The 19,049-nt window shown below is 44.0% G+C and overlaps 1 long non-coding RNA gene across 1 annotated transcript in view; it reads right to left on the bottom strand.

Annotated features, from left to right (window-relative positions):
• LOC142195077 (uncharacterized) overlaps window positions 1-15,856 on the bottom strand; it is a 199,899-nt gene extending 184,043 nt beyond the window's left edge. Inside the window, exon 1 of the long non-coding RNA XR_012715062.1 lies at window positions 15,727-15,856. This is a non-coding gene — a long non-coding RNA (uncharacterized LOC142195077). The remainder of the gene's footprint in view (window positions 1-15,726) is intronic.
• Window positions 15,857-19,049: the final 3,193 nt, after the last annotated feature.

Raw genomic sequence — 19,049 nt, 5'->3', positions numbered from 1 at the left:
CCCTGTCGTCCAACACAGTGGTGATGATTCTATACACTGATGCAGCACACAGCCTTGTTTTTCTGCATTCAGCATCTTATGTCTTTTCACTGGCATCATCTCCTCAGCCCAGAGAATTAAAATGCGTGATGTTTTTTCTTTTCTTGGTTCAAGAGGATGATCTGATGTCAGAGAAAAAAGGCATAGGATTTTTTGCGTTTTTGATTGTCGGACGTTTTGGACCATCAGGTGCTTAGCGATCATCTATGTGCAAATAGATAATAGAAAGTTTTCTATGTAAATTCATCAATTCTGGAGATGGATAGGGCAGCGTTTTGGGGTTGGAGGTGGCTGCATTTTTAACACCAAGGTTGCAGGCCCTAAATCCTGCATCCATGTTGTTAAATTCAATTAAGTGCCTGACGGTTCAGAATATTGAATCTTTTGTTGTGTGTCGAAGTGTCGGACTTCTTTCTTATGATTGGCTGTAGCGTTGAGTTACAGGTTCTTGCCCTCATTTTGGGAAAGGAAAGGACTTTTTTGTGTCAGGAAGAAGTCAAATGGTATATTTAATTTCTACAAGAAGAAAGTACCTCCTATGGGTAAGAAGGAGGGTTGTGCGCTTCAGCTGTTGGAATCTGGGGCGACATACAGTAGGTAGGGATGGGTGTACTGGACTTCTTTTAAAGTAAGATGCTTTATGAGTGGCCCATACCCAGTAAAATTGAGGCCTACAAAAGTTTATACAGTTTCCGTCTTGTGTCACCTCCAATTTGCAGTTGTTCCACCCCTGTCGTCCAACACAGTGGTGATGATTCTATACACTGATGCAGCACACAACCTTGTGTTTCTGCATTTAGCGTCTTATGTCTTTTCACTGGCATCATCTCCTAAGCCCAGAGAATTAAAATGCGTGATGCTTTTTCTTTTCTTGGTCCAAGAGGATGATCTGATGTCAGAGGAAAACGGCATAGGATTTTCTGCGTTTTTGATTGTCGGACGTTTTGGACCATCAGATGCTTAGCGATCATCTATGTGCAAGTAGATGATAGAAAGTTTATAGAAAGTTTTCTATGTAAATTCAACAATTCTGGAGATGGATAGGGCAGCGTTTTCGGGTTGGAGGTGGCTGCATTTTTAACACCAAGGTTGCAGGCCCTAAATCCTGCATCCATGTTGTTAAATTCAATTAAGTGCCTGACGGTTCAGAATATTGACTCTTTTGTTGTGCGTCGAAGTGTCGGACTTCTTTCTTGTGATTGGCTGTAGCGTTGAGTTACAGGTTCTTGCCCTCATTTTGGGAAAGGAAAGGACTTTTTTGTGTCAGGGAGAAGTCAAATGGTGTATTTATTTTCTACTAGAATAAAGTACCTCCTATGGGTAAGAAGGAGGGTTGTGCGCTTCAGCTGTTGGAATCTGGGTCGACATACAGTAGGTAGGGATGGGCGTACCGGACTTCTTTTAAAGTAAGATGCTTTATGAGTGGCCCATACCCAGCAAGATCGAGGCCTACAAAAGTTTATACAGTTTCCGTCTCGTGTCACCTCCAGTTTGCAGTTGTTTCACCCCTGTCGTCCAACACAGTGGTGATGATTCTATACACTGATGCAGCACACAACCTTGTGTTTCTGTATTTAGCGTCTTTTGTCTTTTCACTGGCATCATCTCCTCAGCCCAGAGAATTAAAATGCGTGATGCTTTTTCTTTTCTTGGTACAAGAGGATGATCTGATGTCAGAGGAAAACGGCATAGGATTTTCTGCGTTTTTGATTGTCGGACGTTTTGGACCATCAGGTGCTTAGCGATCATCTATGTGCAAGTAGATGATAGAAAGTTTATAGAAAGTTTTCTATGTAAATTCAACAATTCTGGAGATGGATAGGGCAGCGTTTTCGGGTTGGAGGTGGCTGCATTTTTAACACCAAGGTTGCAGGCCCTAAATCCTGCATCCATGTTGTTAAATTCAATTAAGTGCCTGACGTTTCAGAATATTGACTCTTTTGTTGTGCGTCGAAGTGTCGGACTTCTTTCTTGTGATTGGCTGTAGCGTTAAAGTTACAGGTTCTTGCCCTCATTTTGGGAAAGGAAAGGACATTTTTGTGTCAGGGAGAAGTCAAATGGTGTATTTATTTTCTACAAGAAGAAAGTACCTCCTATGGGTAAGAAGGAGGGTTGTGCGCTTCAGCTGTTGGAATCTGGGTCGACATACAGTAGGTAGGGATGGGCATACCGGACTTCTTTTAAAGTAAGATGCTTTATGAGTGGCCCATACCCAGCAAGATCGAGGCCTACAAAAGTTTATACAGTTTCCGTCTCGTGTCACCTCCAGTTTGCAGTTGTTCCACCCCTGTCGTCCAACACAGTGGTGATGATTTGTCGTCCAACACAGTGGTGATGATTTTATACACTGATGCAGCACACAGCCTTGTGTTTCTGCATTTGGTGTCTTACGTCTTTTCACTGGCATCATCTCCTCAGCCCAGAGAATTAAAATGCGTGATGCTTTTTCTTTTCTTGGTCCAAAAGTTTGATCTGATGTCAGAGGAAAACGGCATAGGATTTTCTGCGTTTTTGTCGGACATTTTGGACCATCAGGTGCTTAGCGATCATCTATGTGCAAGTAGATGATAGAAAGTTTTCTATGTAAATTCAACAATGCTAAGTGGACGAGTCAACTGAGTCAATGTACTTGCAATATTCTTTGCTTGACTCATTCCTCGACTGGTAACAGGAGGACAGTCTCAGATACAGGTCTGATGAATGTCTTGGAGTCACCTTGTCGTGTGATGGTTACTTCCACCTTACGGACTTTACCATCCTCGCTGGGAAAGATTTTTGAGATGAGTCCCATAGGCCATGCATTTCTTTCCACTTTCTGGTCCTTCATCAGAACGACATCTCCCACCTGTAAGTTAGGTTTAACCTGCTGCCACTTTTTTCGTCCTTGAAGAAGAGCCAAATACTCCTTTTTCCATCTGCTCCATAAGCAATTGGCCAGATGCTGAACGTGTCTCCACTGTTTCCGATATATGTTTCCAGATGAAAGTTCTTCAGGTGGACTAGGGACAGATCCGAGCTTCTGAGTGAGGAGAGTTGCTGGAGTAAGAATAGCAGGAGAATCCGGGTCCACAGATACGGGAACAAGAGGTCTAGAATTGACAATAGCGGAGACCTCGGTTAGGAAGGTAGTTAAAGTCTCATGGGTGAGCCTAGAGAAGTTTGAGTCCATAAGCATACAGTCCAGTATTTTACGGGTGATGCCTATCATCCTTTCCCATGATCCGCCCATATGAGATGCATGAGGAGGGTTAAAGATCCATGTACAACTGTTGTCGGCCAAGTAGTTCTGAACTGGCTCAGAGTTGATTTGCAGTTCTCTGCAGGCTCCTGTGAAGTTGGTTCCACAGTCGGATCTCAATTGCTTTACTGGTCCTCTGATGGCAAGAAAACGTCTTAAAGCATTGATAAAACTCGAAGTGTCCATGGATTCTATAACTTCAATGTGTATGGTGCGTACACTCATGCATGTAAATAACACTGCCCATTGTTTGCTTTCAGCATGACCACCTCTGGTTCTATGAGCAAAGACTGTCCATGGCCCAAAAACATCCAGACCAACGTAGGTAAACGGTGGCTCAGTGCTGGTCCTGTCAGCTGGCAAGTCAGACATTTGCTGTTGCTGCAATTTTCCTCTTGACTTGCGACATGGCACACAGTAGTGAATTAATCAAGCAATCTGCCTTTTTGCACCTACTATCCACAGGCCTGCAGCTCTTAAAGCTCCCTCAGTGAAATGTCTGCCCTGATGCTTGACTTTCTCATGATAATGCCGTATGAGCAATGTAGTAACATGGTGGTGGGCAGGAATAATGAGAGGATTCTTTTCAAATGTCTCTAACTCGGCCTTGTTCAGGCGACCACCTACCCTTAGCATACCATGTTCGTCAATCACTGGCTTCAAGTTGACAATAGGGCTGCTTTTAGGAATGTCCAGTTTGTCACGGAGACATTTCAGTTCCATGTGAAAGGCACTCTGCTGTACATTACGCATCACTAACTTCTCACTTAGTGTAATATCTTCTGCAGAGAGGGGCTTGTGACAGATGTGCCAACCATGACATTCAGAGTTATCGTTCTTGGTGTGAAAACACTGTGCAATGTGAACTAACCTTGCGATGGTGCGTACAAGCTTCAGCCATCTAGAAAATCGTTCAAAGCGGTGAAAGTCCAGGCCGGACCTCCTTACAGACCTGGTGATGAGGGTACTCACTTCAGGACAAATCTCAGGATCGTTGTCAGGATCTTGAAGATTGAAGACGTCTTGACCAGATGTTTCTTTTCCTTCGTTCAGCAAGAATTCTGGACCTGTTAACCAAGAGGATTCAGCAAAGGCACTGACCGATGATGGTCTGGTGGCACAATCTGCAGGGTTGAGATGAGATGGAACATAGTGCCACTGCTCAGGTTTAGAGGATTTCCTAATCCTTTCAATGCGGTTACTAACATAGACGTAGAAGCGTTTTGTCTGGTTGTTTATGTAACCCAGGACAACCTTGCTGTCTGTGTAGAATTGAACATCGTCCACATGAATGTCTAGCTCATACTGTATAAAATCTGCGATCTCTACAGCCAGTACAGCGCCACAAAGTTCAAGCCTCGGGATCGTATGTTCAGGTTTAGGGGCTAGTTTAGCTTTCCCAAACAGAAATCCAACGTGAGCTTTAGTGCGGTTGTCGATTACCTTCAAGTAGGCAACAGCTGCGATGGCCTCAGTCAATGCATCCGAGAATATGTGGACTTCCCTTCTCTGGCTTGTGGTGAGAGATGCTGGAATTTAGCAACGTGGTATGTGAGTTCTGAGCAAGTCAAGTTCTTCTTTGGCAGTGAGGTTAAGATCACTGATCACTGCTTCAAAGGTGGATTTCCAGGCTCTATAATTCTCAGCATGGTCATCGAACTTTGAGAGACTAATGTTTATCAGCTCCCTGCGTATCATATATCTGGCAAAGTCCGACATGTCTGATCTCCCACCTCGTGTCACCAGATTACCTTGTGATATCCCAGGGGCGTATAAATTCTCTGGCATATGGGGCCGAGATGAATCGGGGTGAAATGATGTAGCATAAGGGTTAAGCTGTGGTTTAGTTTCTGGAGGACCTGCATGTGTGATGCTGGAAATTACCTTGCTCTGGATAGGTGGCATCATCTGATGCTTGACAAGTACAGCCATGTAGTCGATTTGGAGTGGTGCTGGTGCATGTAACTTAGTAAGCGTGCAGGAGATGATTGCTTCAGCACATAATTGGCAGTGCGGTCAGCATGTAACTTAGTAGGCGGTGCAGGAGATGATTGCTTCAGCACATAATTGGCAGTGCGGTCAGCTGGGTCTTCCACTTCTGCAGGAATGGAGCAGTCTAGGTCGGCGTCTTGATCTAATGCTTGTTCAAGAACCTTTAGCTTGGCTAAGGCAGCTGCTTCCTCCCTTTCCATTTGGAGAATTTTTAGTTGAGCTTGTCTCTGCTTCCTTCTTCGCCATTTCAGCTTTTGCCTCTGCTTGCCTTTGCGCCATTTCTGCTTCCTTCTCAGCAAAGGACCGTCTGACACTGGCCTCCTCTGCATCAGCACGGATCTCAATAAGCTTGTCATGTAATGCTGACCTTCTGGAACGAGAGGATCTGGAGGATGACAGCGTATGTTTGGTTGAAGTAGACTGATGGGACCTTACTTCTTGTAGGTGTGCGATGCGGAGTTCTGCCTTATCTCTGGCGTTTTTCACTGCGGCATCTTTCATTTGGAATAGGTTCTCCCTCTCAGTTAGCTCTGCTATAGCATCATCAAAATCAGCGTTACTCAGAAATGTGACGTATTTTGCAGACAGTAGCTGATAGCGTTCATAGGCGGCAGATAAGCGGTTTAGTGCAGTGATCAATTTTGCTGCGTCACTATCATGGCGTGAGAGCGCTTCTATATAGTGTTCAGTTCTTCGCCATAATTCATCAAGATTATCACAGAACTCTTCTTTAGTTATTTCAAAGTTCTCTCTAATCTTTTGCGTGGGTTTACTGACACGTTTTAATCGCTCAATTTGTACATCCTGAAACATGGAGTCTGTTTCCTGCACATCTGAGTCCCTGATAGCAGGATGCACTGTCCCAGATGCAGTGACAGGGGAATCCACTTAGCTCCTTGTGGACATGGTGCCTTTGCGTGGAAAATGTCAATAAAGATGGCACTGCCCCTTATTTCACTGTGGTGAGGAGAACATGTGCTCAAGATGGAGGACAGCTTTGAGCTCGTCTGCAGGCTGTGTGGCGTCCTGCAGATTATGCTGTATTCTGACTGTGATTGCTTGCAGGCTGTCTGTAGATCCTGCAGGAGCTGCAGATATAGCTTGTTTTAACTAGAAAGCTGTGTTTTGACTATTCTGTCACAGTTGCACGTTAGAGAAATCTCTGAAGATGTGAGATTGTAATTCCCATGTGTAAGCTAATGGCAGATAGCAGAACGCGCTGACATTTCATTCCCAGCGTTCCCAGGCTGCATGTGGAGAGATGCAATGGAGTTGCTTCAGGTAGTTTATTTGTCTTTACCTTGAGAGATGATATGCCATACGGTCAAAACACAATTCTTTTCTCAGCTATACAAGATGGTTGCTCAGTGGTTACAGACAGAATAACACTAACCAGGAAGATGATGCAACAAGAAGGGAGGAGTAACAGAAACAGAGAGTTATGGGAGAAAACTACTTAAAGAGCCCTGCACACAATATCAATGTCTATGAACTAGCATTGCACAAGATATGAAAATACTGTATGAAAGTCAAACAATCAAGCATGAATGATACAATATGAACAAGAATCATTACTTCAGCAATACCCTTGCTGTAACAGCATAGAAAGTGTATTCCCACATACCCTATATACCCTTAATCCACGTTCTAACAGTGTACCCCCCGGAACTAACTGGCATACACTGAAATGCTCAGCCCATATACCCATACCTAACTTGTATACACTGGAATATTCAGAGCGTATATGCAGCATCACGGTTGTCACGTTGTGTAATCCCCTTAAAGCAGATTTCCTCTACATACATTCAAAATCCCAGGATAATGAAGCTTCACCCAGGTCTGTGACTGTTTTCATTCCCAAAATTTTGGGGGGATGCATACACCTGAAATCTTAGCCTATTGCCATATTCACCTGGGTAGTCAGTGTTAATTCCCCAAATTATTTGGGAATACATACATTTAAAATTTCTGGGTATTGGCATATTCACCTGGGTTGTCAGTGTTAATTCCCCAAATTATTTGGGGATACATACACCCTACATCTCAGGCTCTTTCCATATTCACCCAGGTTCTGAGTGTTAATTCCCCCAAAAAATTGGGGCCTGCATACCACCTTAATTTCTTGCTATTGGCATAGACACCCAGGTTGTCAGTGTACATTCCCCAAATTATTAGGGGATACATACATTTCAAATTTCTGGCTATTGGCATATTCAGCTGGGTTGTCAGTTCTAATTCCCCAAATTATTTGGGGATACATACACCCTACATCTCTGGCTATTGGCATATTCACCTGGGTTGTCAGTGTTAATTCCCCAAATTATTTTGGGATACATACACCCTTAAATTTCTGGGTATTGGCATATCCACCTGGGTTGTCAGTGTTAATTCCCCAAATTATTTGGGGATACATACACTCTAAATTTCTGGGTATTGGCATATTCACCTGGGTTGTCAGTGTTAATTCCCTAAATTATTTGGGGATACATACACCCTAAATTTCTGGGTATTGGCATATTCACCTGGGTTGTCAGTGTTAATTCCCCAAATTATTTGGGGATACATACACCCTAAATTTCAGGGTATTGACATATTCACCTGGGTTGTCAGTGTTAATTCCCCAAATTATTTGGGGATACATACACTCTAAATTTCTGGGTATTGGCATATTCACCTGGGTTGTCAGTGTTAATTCCCTAAATTATTTGGGGATACATACACCCTAAATTTCTGGCTATTGGCATATTCACCTGGGTTGTCAGTGTTAATTCCCCAAATTATTTGGGGATACATACACCCTTAAATTTCTGGGTATTGGCATATTCACCTGGGTTGTCAGTGTTAATTCCCTAAATTATTTGGGGATACATACACCCTACATCTCTGGCTATTGGCATATTCACCTGGGTTGTCAGTGTTAATTCCCCAAATTATTTGGAGATACATACACCCTTAAATTTCTGGGTATTGGCATATCCACCTGGGTTGTCAGTGTTATTTCCCCAAATTATTTGGGGATACATACACTCTAAATTTCTGGGTATTGGCATATTCACCTGGGTTGTCAGTGTTAATTCCCTAAATTATTTGGGGATACATACACCCTAAATTTCTGGGTATTGGCATATTCACCTGGGTTGTCAGTGTTAATTCCCCAAATTATTTGGGGATACATACACCCTTAAATTTCTGGGTATTGGCATATTCACCTGGGTTGTCAGTGTTAATTCCCTAAATTATTTGGGGATACATACACCCCACATCTCTGGCTATTGGCATATTCACCTGGGTTGTCAGTGTTAATTCCCCAAATTATTTGGGGATATATACACTCTAAATTTCTGGGTATTGGCATATTCACCTGGGTTGTCAGTGTTAATTCCCTAAATTATTTGGGGATACATACACCCTAAATTTCTGGATATTGGCATATTCACCTGGGTTGTCAGTGTTAATTCTCTAAATTATTTGGGGATACATACACCCTAAATTTCTGGGTATTGGCATATTCACCTGGGTTGTCAGTGTTAATTCCCCAAATTATTTGGGGATACATACACCCTTAAATTTCTGGGTATTGGCATATTCACCTGGGTTGTCAGTGTTAATTCCCTAAATTATTTGGGGATACATACACCCTACATCTCTGGCTATTGGCATATTCACCTGGGTTGTCAGTGTTAATTCCCCAAATTATTTGGAGATACATACACCCTTAAATTTCTGGGTATTGGCATACCCACCTGGGTTGTCAGTGTTAATTCCCCAAATTATTTGGGGATACATACACTCTAAATTTCTGGGTATTGGCATATTCACCTGGGTTGTCAGTGTTAATTCCCTAAATTATTTGGGGATACATACACCCTAAATTTCTGGGTATTGGCATATTCACCTGGGTTGTCAGTGTTAATTCCCCAAATTATTTGGGGATACATACACTCTAAATTTCTGGGTATTGACATATTCACCTGGGTTGTCAGTGTTAATTCCCCAAATTATTTGGGGATACATACACTCTAAATTTATGGGTATTGGCATATTCACCTGGGTTGTCAGTGTTAATTCCCTAAATTATTTGGGGATACATACACCCTAAATTTCTGAGTATTGGCATATTCACCTGGGTTGTCAGTGTTAATTCCCCAAATTATTTGGGGATACATACACTCAAAATTTCTGGGTATTGGCATATTCACCTGGGTTGTCAGTGTTAATTCCCTAAATTATTTGGGGATACATACACCCTAAATTTCTGGGTATTGGCATATTCACCTGGGTTGTCAGTGTTAATTCCCCAAATTATTTGGGGATACATACACCCTTAAATTTCTGGGTATTGGCATATTCACCTGGGTTGTCAGTGTTAATTCCCTAAATTATTTGGGGATACATACACCCTACATCTCTGGCTATTGGCATATTCACCTGGGTTGTCAGTGTTAATTCCCCAAATTATTTGGAGATACATACACCCTTAAATTTCTGGGTATTGGCATATCCACCTGGGTTGTCAGTGTTAATTCCCCAAATTATTTGGGGATACATACACTCTAAATTTCTGGGTATTGGCATATTCACCTGGGTTGTCAGTGTTAATTCCCTAAATTATTTGGGGATACATACACCCTAAATTTCTGGGTATTGGCATATTCACCTGGGTTGTCAGTGTTAATTCCCCAAATTATTTGGGGATACATACACCCTTAAATTTCTGGGTATTGGCATATTCACCTGGGTTGTCAGTGTTAATTCCCTAAATTATTTGGGGATACATACACCCTACATCTCTGGCTATTGGCATATTCACCTGGGTTGTCAGTGTTAATTCCCCAAATTATTTGGGGATACATACACCCTTAAATTTCTGGGTATTGGCATATCCACCTGGGTTGTCAGTGTTAATTCCCCAAATTATTTGGGGATACATACACTCTAAATTTCTGGGTATTGGCATATTCACCTGGGTTGTCAGTGTTAATTCCCTAAATTATTTGGGGATACATACACCCTAAATTTCTGGGTATTGGCATATTCACCTGGGTTGTCAGTGTTAATTCCCCAAATTATTTGGGGATACATACACTCTAAATTTCTGGGTATTGACATATTCACCTGGGTTGTCAGTGTTAATTCCCCAAATTATTTGGGGATATATACACTCTAAATTTCTGGGTATTGACATATTCACCTGGGTTGTCAGTGTTAATTCCCCAAATTATTTGGGGATACATACACTCTAAATTTATGGGTATTGGCATATTCACCTGGGTTGTCAGTGTTAATTCCCTAAATTATTTGGGGATACATACACCCTAAATTTCTGAGTATTGGCATATTCACCTGGGTTGTCAGTGTTAATTCCCCAAATTATTTGGGGATACATACACTCTAAATTTCTGGGTATTGGCATATTCACCTGGGTTGTCAGTGTTAATTCCCTAAATTATTTGGGGATACATACACCCTAAATTTCTGGGTATTGGCATATTCACCTGGGTTGTCAGTGTTAATTCCCCAAATTATTTGGGGATACATACACCCTTAAATTTCTGGGTATTGGCATATTCACCTGGGTTGTCAGTGTTAATTCCCTAAATTATTTGGGGATACATACACCCTACATCTCTGGCTATTGGCATATTCACCTGGGTTGTCAGTGTTAATTCCCCAAATTATTTGGAGATACATACACCCTTAAATTTCTGGGTATTGGCATATCCACCTGGGTTGTCAGTGTTAATTCCCCAAATTATTTGGGGATACATACACTCTAAATTTCTGGGTATTGGCATATTCACCTGGGTTGTCAGTGTTAATTCCCTAAATTATTTGGGGATACATACACCCTAAATTTCTGGGTATTGGCATATTCACCTGGGTTGTCAGTGTTAATTCCCCAAATTATTTGGGGATACATACACCCTTAAATTTCTGGGTATTGGCATATTCACCTGGGTTGTCAGTGTTAATTCCCCAAATTATTTGGGGATACATACACCCTACATCTCTGGCTATTGGCATATTCACCTGGGTTGTCAGTGTTAATTCCCCAAATTATTTGGAGATACATACACCCTTAAATTTCTGGGTATTGGCATATCCACCTGGGTTGTCAGTGTTAATTCCCCAAATTATTTGGGGATACATACACTCTAAATTTCTGGGTATTGGCATATTCACCTGGGTTGTCAGTGTTAATTCCCTAAATTATTTGGGGATACATACACCCTAAATTTCTGGGTATTGGCATATTCACCTGGGTTGTCAGTGTTAATTCCCCAAATTATTTGGGGATACATACACTCTAAATTTCTGGGTATTGACATATTCACCTGGGTTGTCAGTGTTAATTCCCCAAATTATTTGGGGATATATACACTCTAAATTTCTGGGTATTGGCATATTCACCTGGGTTGTCAGTGTTAATTCCCTAAATTATTTGGGGATACATACACCCTAAATTTCTGGGTATTGGCATATTCACCTGGGTTGTCAGTGTTAATTCCCTAAATTATTTGGGGATACATACACCCTACATCTCTGGCTATTGGCATATTCACCTGGGTTGTCAGTGTTAATTCCCTAAATTATTTGGAGATACATACACCCTTAAATTTCTGGGTATTGGCATATCCACCTGGGTTGTCAGTGTTAATTCCCCAAATTATTTGGGGATACATACACTCTAAATTTCTGGGTATTGGCATATTCACCTGGGTTGTCAGTGTTAATTCCCTAAATTATTTGGGGATACATACACCCTAAATTTCTGGGTATTGGCATATTCACCTGGGTTGTCAGTGTTAATTCCCCAAATTATTTGGGGATACATACACTCTAAATTTCTGGGTATTGACATATTCACCTGGGTTGTCAGTGTTAATTCCCCAAATTATTTGGGGATATATACACTCTAAATTTCTGGGTATTGGCATATTCACCTGGGTTGTCAGTGTTAATTCCCTAAATTATTTGGGGATACATACACCCTAAATTTCTGGGTATTGGCATATTCACCTGGGTTGTCAGTGTTAATTCCCTAAATTATTTGGGGATACATACACCCTACATCTCTGGCTATTGGCATATTCACCTGGGTTGTCAGTGTTAATTCCCTAAATTATTTGGAGATACATACACCCTTAAATTTCTGGGTATTGGCATATCCACCTGGGTTGTCAGTGTTAATTCCCCAAATTATTTGGGGATACATACACTCTAAATTTCTGGGTATTGGCATATTCACCTGGGTTGTCAGTGTTAATTCCCTAAATTATTTGGGGATACATACACCCTAAATTTCTGGGTATTGGCATATTCACCTGGGTTGTCAGTGTTAATTCCCCAAATTATTTGGGGATACATACACCCTTAAATTTCTGGGTATTGGCATATTCACCTGGGTTGTCAGTGTTAATTCCCTAAATTATTTGGGGATACATACACCCTACATCTCTGGCTATTGGCATATTCACCTGGGTTGTCAGTGTTAATTCCCCAAATTATTTGGAGATACATACACCCTTAAATTTCTGGGTATTGGCATATCCACCTGGGTTGTCAGTGTTAATTCCCCAAATTATTTGGGGATACATACACTCTAAATTTCTGGGTATTGGCATATTCACCTGGGTTGTCTGTGTTAATTCCCTAAATTAGTTGGGGATACATACACCCTAAATTTCTGGGTATTGGCATATTCACCTGGGTTGTCAGTGTTAATTCCCCAAATTATTTGGGGATACATACACTCTAAATTTCTGGGTATTGACATATTCACCTGGGTTGTCAGTGTTAATTCCCCAAATTATTTGGGGATACATACACTCTAAATTTATGGGTATTGGCATATTCACCTGGGTTGTCAGTGTTAATTCCCTAAATTATTTGGGGATACATACACCCTAAATTTCTGAGTATTGGCATATTCACCTGGGTTGTCAGTGTTAATTCCCTAAATTATTTGGGGATACATACACCCTAAATTTCTGGGTATTGGCATATTCACCTGGGTTGTCAGTGTTAATTCCCCAAATTATTTGGGGATACATACATTTAAAATTTCTGGGTATTGACATATTCATCTGGGTTTTCAGTGTTAATTCCCCAAATTATTTGGGGATACATACATTTAAAATTTCTGGCTATTGGCATATTCAGCTGGGTTGTCAGTGCTAATTCCCCAAATTATTTGGGGATACATACACCCTACATCTCTGGCTATTGGCATATTCACCTGGGTTGTCAGTGTTAATTCCCCAAATTATTTGGGGATACATTTAAAATTTCTGGGTATTGGCTTATTCAGCTGGGTTGTCAGTGTTAATTCCCAAAATTATTTGGGGATACATACACCCTAAATTTCTGGGTATTTACATATTCACCTGGGTTGTCAGTGTTCATTCCCCAAATTATTTGTGAATACATGCACCCTATATCTCAGGATATTGGCATATTCACCTGGATTGTCAGTGTTCATTCCCCAAATTAATTGGGGATACATACATTTTAATTCTCAGGCTAATGAAGCTTCACTAAGGTTGTGACAGTGTGTAACCCCCCAAAACCTTGGCATACATACATTCTAATTGTCAGGCTATAGAAGCTTTAGCCAGGTTGTGACGGTGTGTAACCCCACCAATACTAAGTGGGATACACATTAATTGTCAGACTATGTACGCTAAACCCAGCATTCCACGGTGTGTCCACACAAAACCTAAGTGGGATACACACCAATTGTCAGGCTATGTACGCTCAACCCAAGGGATACAGGTCCAAATTATACACCCAATTAGTGTAATTCGTAGAGGGATCGGAGAGGACAGGTCTGTGGTTGGCCAGGTACTCACGCAACATGCGCCTATACTTTTCTCTCATGATGACACTAGGCCCCTAACTGGCAGTAGTTTGGGCAGGGAGGGGGGGTGGGAACATTAACGTGTACCAGACCTTGTAAGTGTTCCCCTGGTGGTTGTGCAGAGGATGGAAATTGTGAGCCTCATGGAGGAAATATCCTGTCTGACGCCCAAGAGGGTTTACGGAAACCATCATATTCTGCACCAGTTGCTTGTGTCAATTATTTTTGCAATTTTTTTTTTCCTCTCCCCTAATATAACATTAGACATCAAGACATCAAGTCAGCCATGTGTTCCAGAGTGTTACTTGGAATGACTTTCCTGCCCCAACTGGAAGGGTCACTCTCCATTTCCTCCACTTCCCACTCCCCTTCAAACCATCATCAAATGCCACTTCATCCCCCTCGTCTTCCTCTGCTAGCCAACGGTGCGAAGATGACAGGAGTGTGCTATGAATGTTTTCAGCGTAGCATACCCTACTTTTCACTTTTGATAAAGGCCGCACTTTCACCAGTATATCAGCCACAATGGTGTAGGTTTCAAAGAACCATTGCACCAACTATTTTAAAACGTGGGCCATGTCTGGACCGTGTTTGAGTCTGGAAAACTACACATCTTATACCAGGTTCCTGCCATTATCACAAAACAAAAATGCCTGGGCCCAGGTGCGGCGGCGGAAACCAGATTGCCGTCGCATCGAGGATGGCATCCCTAACCTCGGGGGAAGTGTGTTTTCTGTCGGCCAAGCTGAGTTGCTTTAGCACGACCTGCTGTGGTCTCCACACCCCAGTGCTGAAGCACGTTCAGGTCGCAGGTGTGGTCAAGGTTGCAGCACAGTAGGCTTTCCAGTCAACCCCTGCCATGAATTTTGGGCTGGTAGAGGAGATAGGCCACCCCAGTTTGCAGCCTGGGCCCATCCACAACTCCATTCTTCCAGCCTGTCATTGCTGAGAGGCAGTGTCCCTGACCACAGGCGCTTGACCATGCGTCTGTGGTCAAGTTGAGCTTACAGTAACGTGCGGAACTCAGGGCCCCACTTATGTTAGGGGACACGTGGTGGCGCAAGGCGGGGATGGCACACCAACAGAGGTAGTGTCGGCTAGGGCCATCATAGCGAGGTGCTTAACCCGCCAGCAGGTCACAGGAGGCCTGAGTCTCCACAAGCCTGGACGGCTAAATCTCCTGGGCCAGCACTTTTAAGATGAGGTGGTTGAAACCTTGGGCATGTGGGTGGGTTGCGCTGTTCTTCTGCCTGTGATTAAAGGCCTGGGAGATGTGGAGTTCCTCGGAAGAGGCGCATCATGGCCCAGGCAAAAGGAGCCGTGACAGGAAAAGTGGAGGATGAGGGGGAACTCCCCAAAGTGTCATAGGCAGATGTTGAGGTGTCCAGGCTGATGGTTTCTCTGGGGTGGCTAAAAGAGTGAACATCTAGGGCCTTGCTGCCTCTGGCCTTGCTTCTGGGATTCACCTGTCCTGTGCCTATGGACATGCCTCTGCCTCTAGCCACCCTCTTTGGTGATGCACTTCCCTCCACATCTGCACTGCTTCCCCCCTAGACATCACCCCTGTCCATATCGAGTCGTTGGCCTCGTCGTCCACCAATTCCAATTGCTCACTCTCTTCTTTCTGCAAACCGCACATAACCATTGCTTGCCCTCATGACTGACTTTGACAAAACCTATGATTTGGAGTTGTAACTCCATCAAAGGTCTCTGCTGCTCACACACCCTGCTCAACACATTTTATATAGGGTTTCAGCGTGTGGTGACCTTGAAAAAACATCCTGAGAGCTTCACACAGATATAGGCGTTGCAGGAGTAAATTGAGGCTAGGAGCGGCTAATGTAGACTTGCGAAAGTGGTCCCCCAAGCTCCACACTTTCACGACTAGATCGTCAACATTGGGGTACTTTTTAAAAATCGTTGCAGCACTGAGTTAAAAACGTGGCCCAGGCATGGAACATGTTGCAGGCTGCCAAGCTACAGAGCCAATCCCAGGTTCCGGCCATTCACACACGAAAACATGCCTGGGCCCAGGTGCAGTGGCAAAAACCACATTGCCGTGTCATCGAGGATGGCATGCCTCACCTCCTAGGCAGTATGCTGTCTGGCACCAAAGCTGATGAGCTTCAGCAGGGCCTGCTGACATTTCCCCACGCCAGTGTTGCAACGTTTCCAGCTCATAGCTGGGGTCCACTTAACAGCAGAGGAGGAGGGTGGTGTTTCAGCCCTCCTCCCAGGAATGTTGTGCGGGGAGACAAGTCAGTCCACCACAGTTTGCGACCCGGTCCCCGCCTCAAGTACATTCAACCAGTGTGCAAGATTGAAAGGTAGCGTCCCTGTCCGCATGCACTTGTCCATGCGTAGGTGGTCAAGTGGAACTTTGTGCAAAGCGCTGAACTTAGGGACCGCATCATGTTTGAGGAAAAGTGCTGGTGAAAGGTGTGGACGGTACAGTGAGGTGGCGCAGTAGCCAGCAGGCCCAAACAGGGCAGAGTGTCCACAAGTCAGGACGCCAACATCTCCTGGGCCAGAAGTTTTAAGATGAGGCCGTTGAAGCCTTTGGCATGTGGGTGGGTTGTGCTGTACTTTAGCCTGAAATGAAAGTCCTGGGAGATGGGGAGTTGCTGGGAAGAGGCGCATGATGGCACAGGCAAAAGGAGCAGTGGCAGGAAAAGTGGAGGATGAGGGTGAACTCCCACAAGTGTCAGAGGAAGATTTGGAGGTGATCTGGATGGTGGTCTGGACTGCAGCGCCAGCACTGTCAACAGTGGGAAAGGCAGTGGCAACAACGCCAGACGACGATTATCCTGCGCTTGCTGTCTGCCACTGAAGCCAGTGCTTGCTTTACAAATGACGGCACATGACAGAGGTAGTAAGGTTGCTCTTTTTAAAGCCCCTACTCAGTTTAGCATTGCAAAGTGTGCAACCCACACTCAGTTTGTCCTCCACCTATACATTTACAAATTATCTCCCCCATCGAGGAACATGGCCTCGATGGGGGAATTTTTCTAAGGAGGCTATAATAGAGAGCATCTTGGGCCTTGCTGGCTCAGGCCTAGCTTCTGTCAAGCAGCTGTCCTGTGACTCTGGACATGCCTCTGCCTCTAGCCACCTTTTTCCTTGCTTAGCTTGCCTCCACATCAACGCTGTTTTCCCCGCTAGACATCACCCCTGTCCATGTCTGGTTGGTGGCCTCGTCGGCCACCACCTCCTCTTCCAATTGCTCACTCTCCTCTTACTACAAACCACACAGAACCACAGCCTGCCCTGATGGCAACTGTGTCTCATCCTCAACACTGAGGCAGAGAAACGCTGGTTAGGGGGGCACAACCACAAAATTGAACAGAAATGGCGAATGCTCCAGTGTTTGGCCATCAAGACACACAAAGTCGTCTGGTAGCTCCTGGGATTGGTGAAGTGGTTGGACAGAGTGAGGGACAGTTAAAGGACCTGAAAACATCTCCTGGGAGGGGGGAAATGTGGGATGACTCTCCTGGGAAGATTGGGCATGTTGGGAGGAAGGAGGACCAGACTGTTGGGTAGGAGGAGGAGTTGAGGTAGAGGCTGACAGGCTGGTGGAGAATGTGGTGGAAGCATTATCCACCATCCATTGTAACACCTGTTCCTGGTGCTAGGGCCTGGTCTGCGTTGTACCCTGCTTAATGCCTCTGTCCTATCAGGAATTGTGAGGAGCACATGCTAATCTTTGTTTAGCATAAAATTGGGGTTTCTGTCCATACAATTGGGGAGGAAAGAAGGTTTCCAGGTATTTTTCCACTTTCCATAGAGGTGGTGTTGAGTGTGTAAAGTGTGTAGTTGATAGGCTGTACTAGTGGGTTGATACTGTGACTTGTGCATTTTTACAATGCTAGTGCAAGGCTCTCCTTACTCCAAGGGCCCAATAAAATGCTGGTGCAAGGCTCTATTCAGTGCAAGGGCCCAGTACACTGCTGCTGCAAGGCTCTCCTCACTCCAACGGCCAAATACAATGCTGCTGCAAGGCTGTCCTCACTCCTAAGGCCCAATACAATGCTGGTGCAAGGCTCTACTGACTCCAAGGCCCAAATACAATGCTGGTGACAGGCTCTCCTCACTCCAAGGGCCCAATACAATGCTGGTGCAAGGCTCTACTCACTCCAAGGCCCAAATACAATGCTGGTGACAGGCTCTCCTCACTCCAAGGGCCCAATACAATGCTGGTGCAAGGCTCTACTCACTCCAAGGACCAAATACAATGCTAGTGCAAGGCTCTCCTCACTCCCAATGGCCAAATACACTGCTGGGTGACTGGCTGTACTCACTTCCAGACAGAAAGAATGTTTAAAGGTGTTTTTCCACTGTCTGAAAGGTGGTATTGAGTGTATAAAGGGTGTAGTTGTTAGGCTGTGATAGTGGGGTAGTACAGGGACTTGGGTGTGTTAGATGCCCCCAGACATGCTTCCCCTGCTGTCCCAATTTTATTCCAGAGGTGTTGGCATCATTTGCTGTGGTGTCATAGTGGACTTGGTGACCCTCCTGAGACGGATTTGGGTTTCCCCCTTAACGAGTATATGTTCCCCATAGACTATAATGGGGTTCGAAACCCGTTCGAACAGTCGAACAGTGAGTGGCTGTTCGAATCGGATTTCGAACCTCGAGGGGCACAAGAGACAGTGAGCCCTGGTCTGAAACCCCCCACTGTCCCTTCCTGCTTGCCGGTCCTATCCTAGGTAATAGGCGACAGTTGAACGACAAAACCCTTCCTAAATACGTGACACAAAACACGGACAAGACAACAAGGGCGGTCAGCTAGCCAGGGGTCAGTAACAGTTGAGCAATGCAGTGTCAAAATCGATATCCAAAAGAGTAGTCTATAGGGAAAGCCAGAGGTCAAGAGTCAGAATACAAGAATAAACAGCAAGAGAAAAGCCAGCACATACA

Source organism: Leptodactylus fuscus, chromosome 2 (genome assembly GCF_031893055.1).
Source record: "Leptodactylus fuscus isolate aLepFus1 chromosome 2, aLepFus1.hap2, whole genome shotgun sequence".
Taxonomy (NCBI): domain Eukaryota; kingdom Metazoa; phylum Chordata; class Amphibia; order Anura; family Leptodactylidae; genus Leptodactylus; species Leptodactylus fuscus.
Note: the sequence above shows the minus strand (reverse complement) of the source record. Positions and strands in the feature narration are given on the sequence as shown.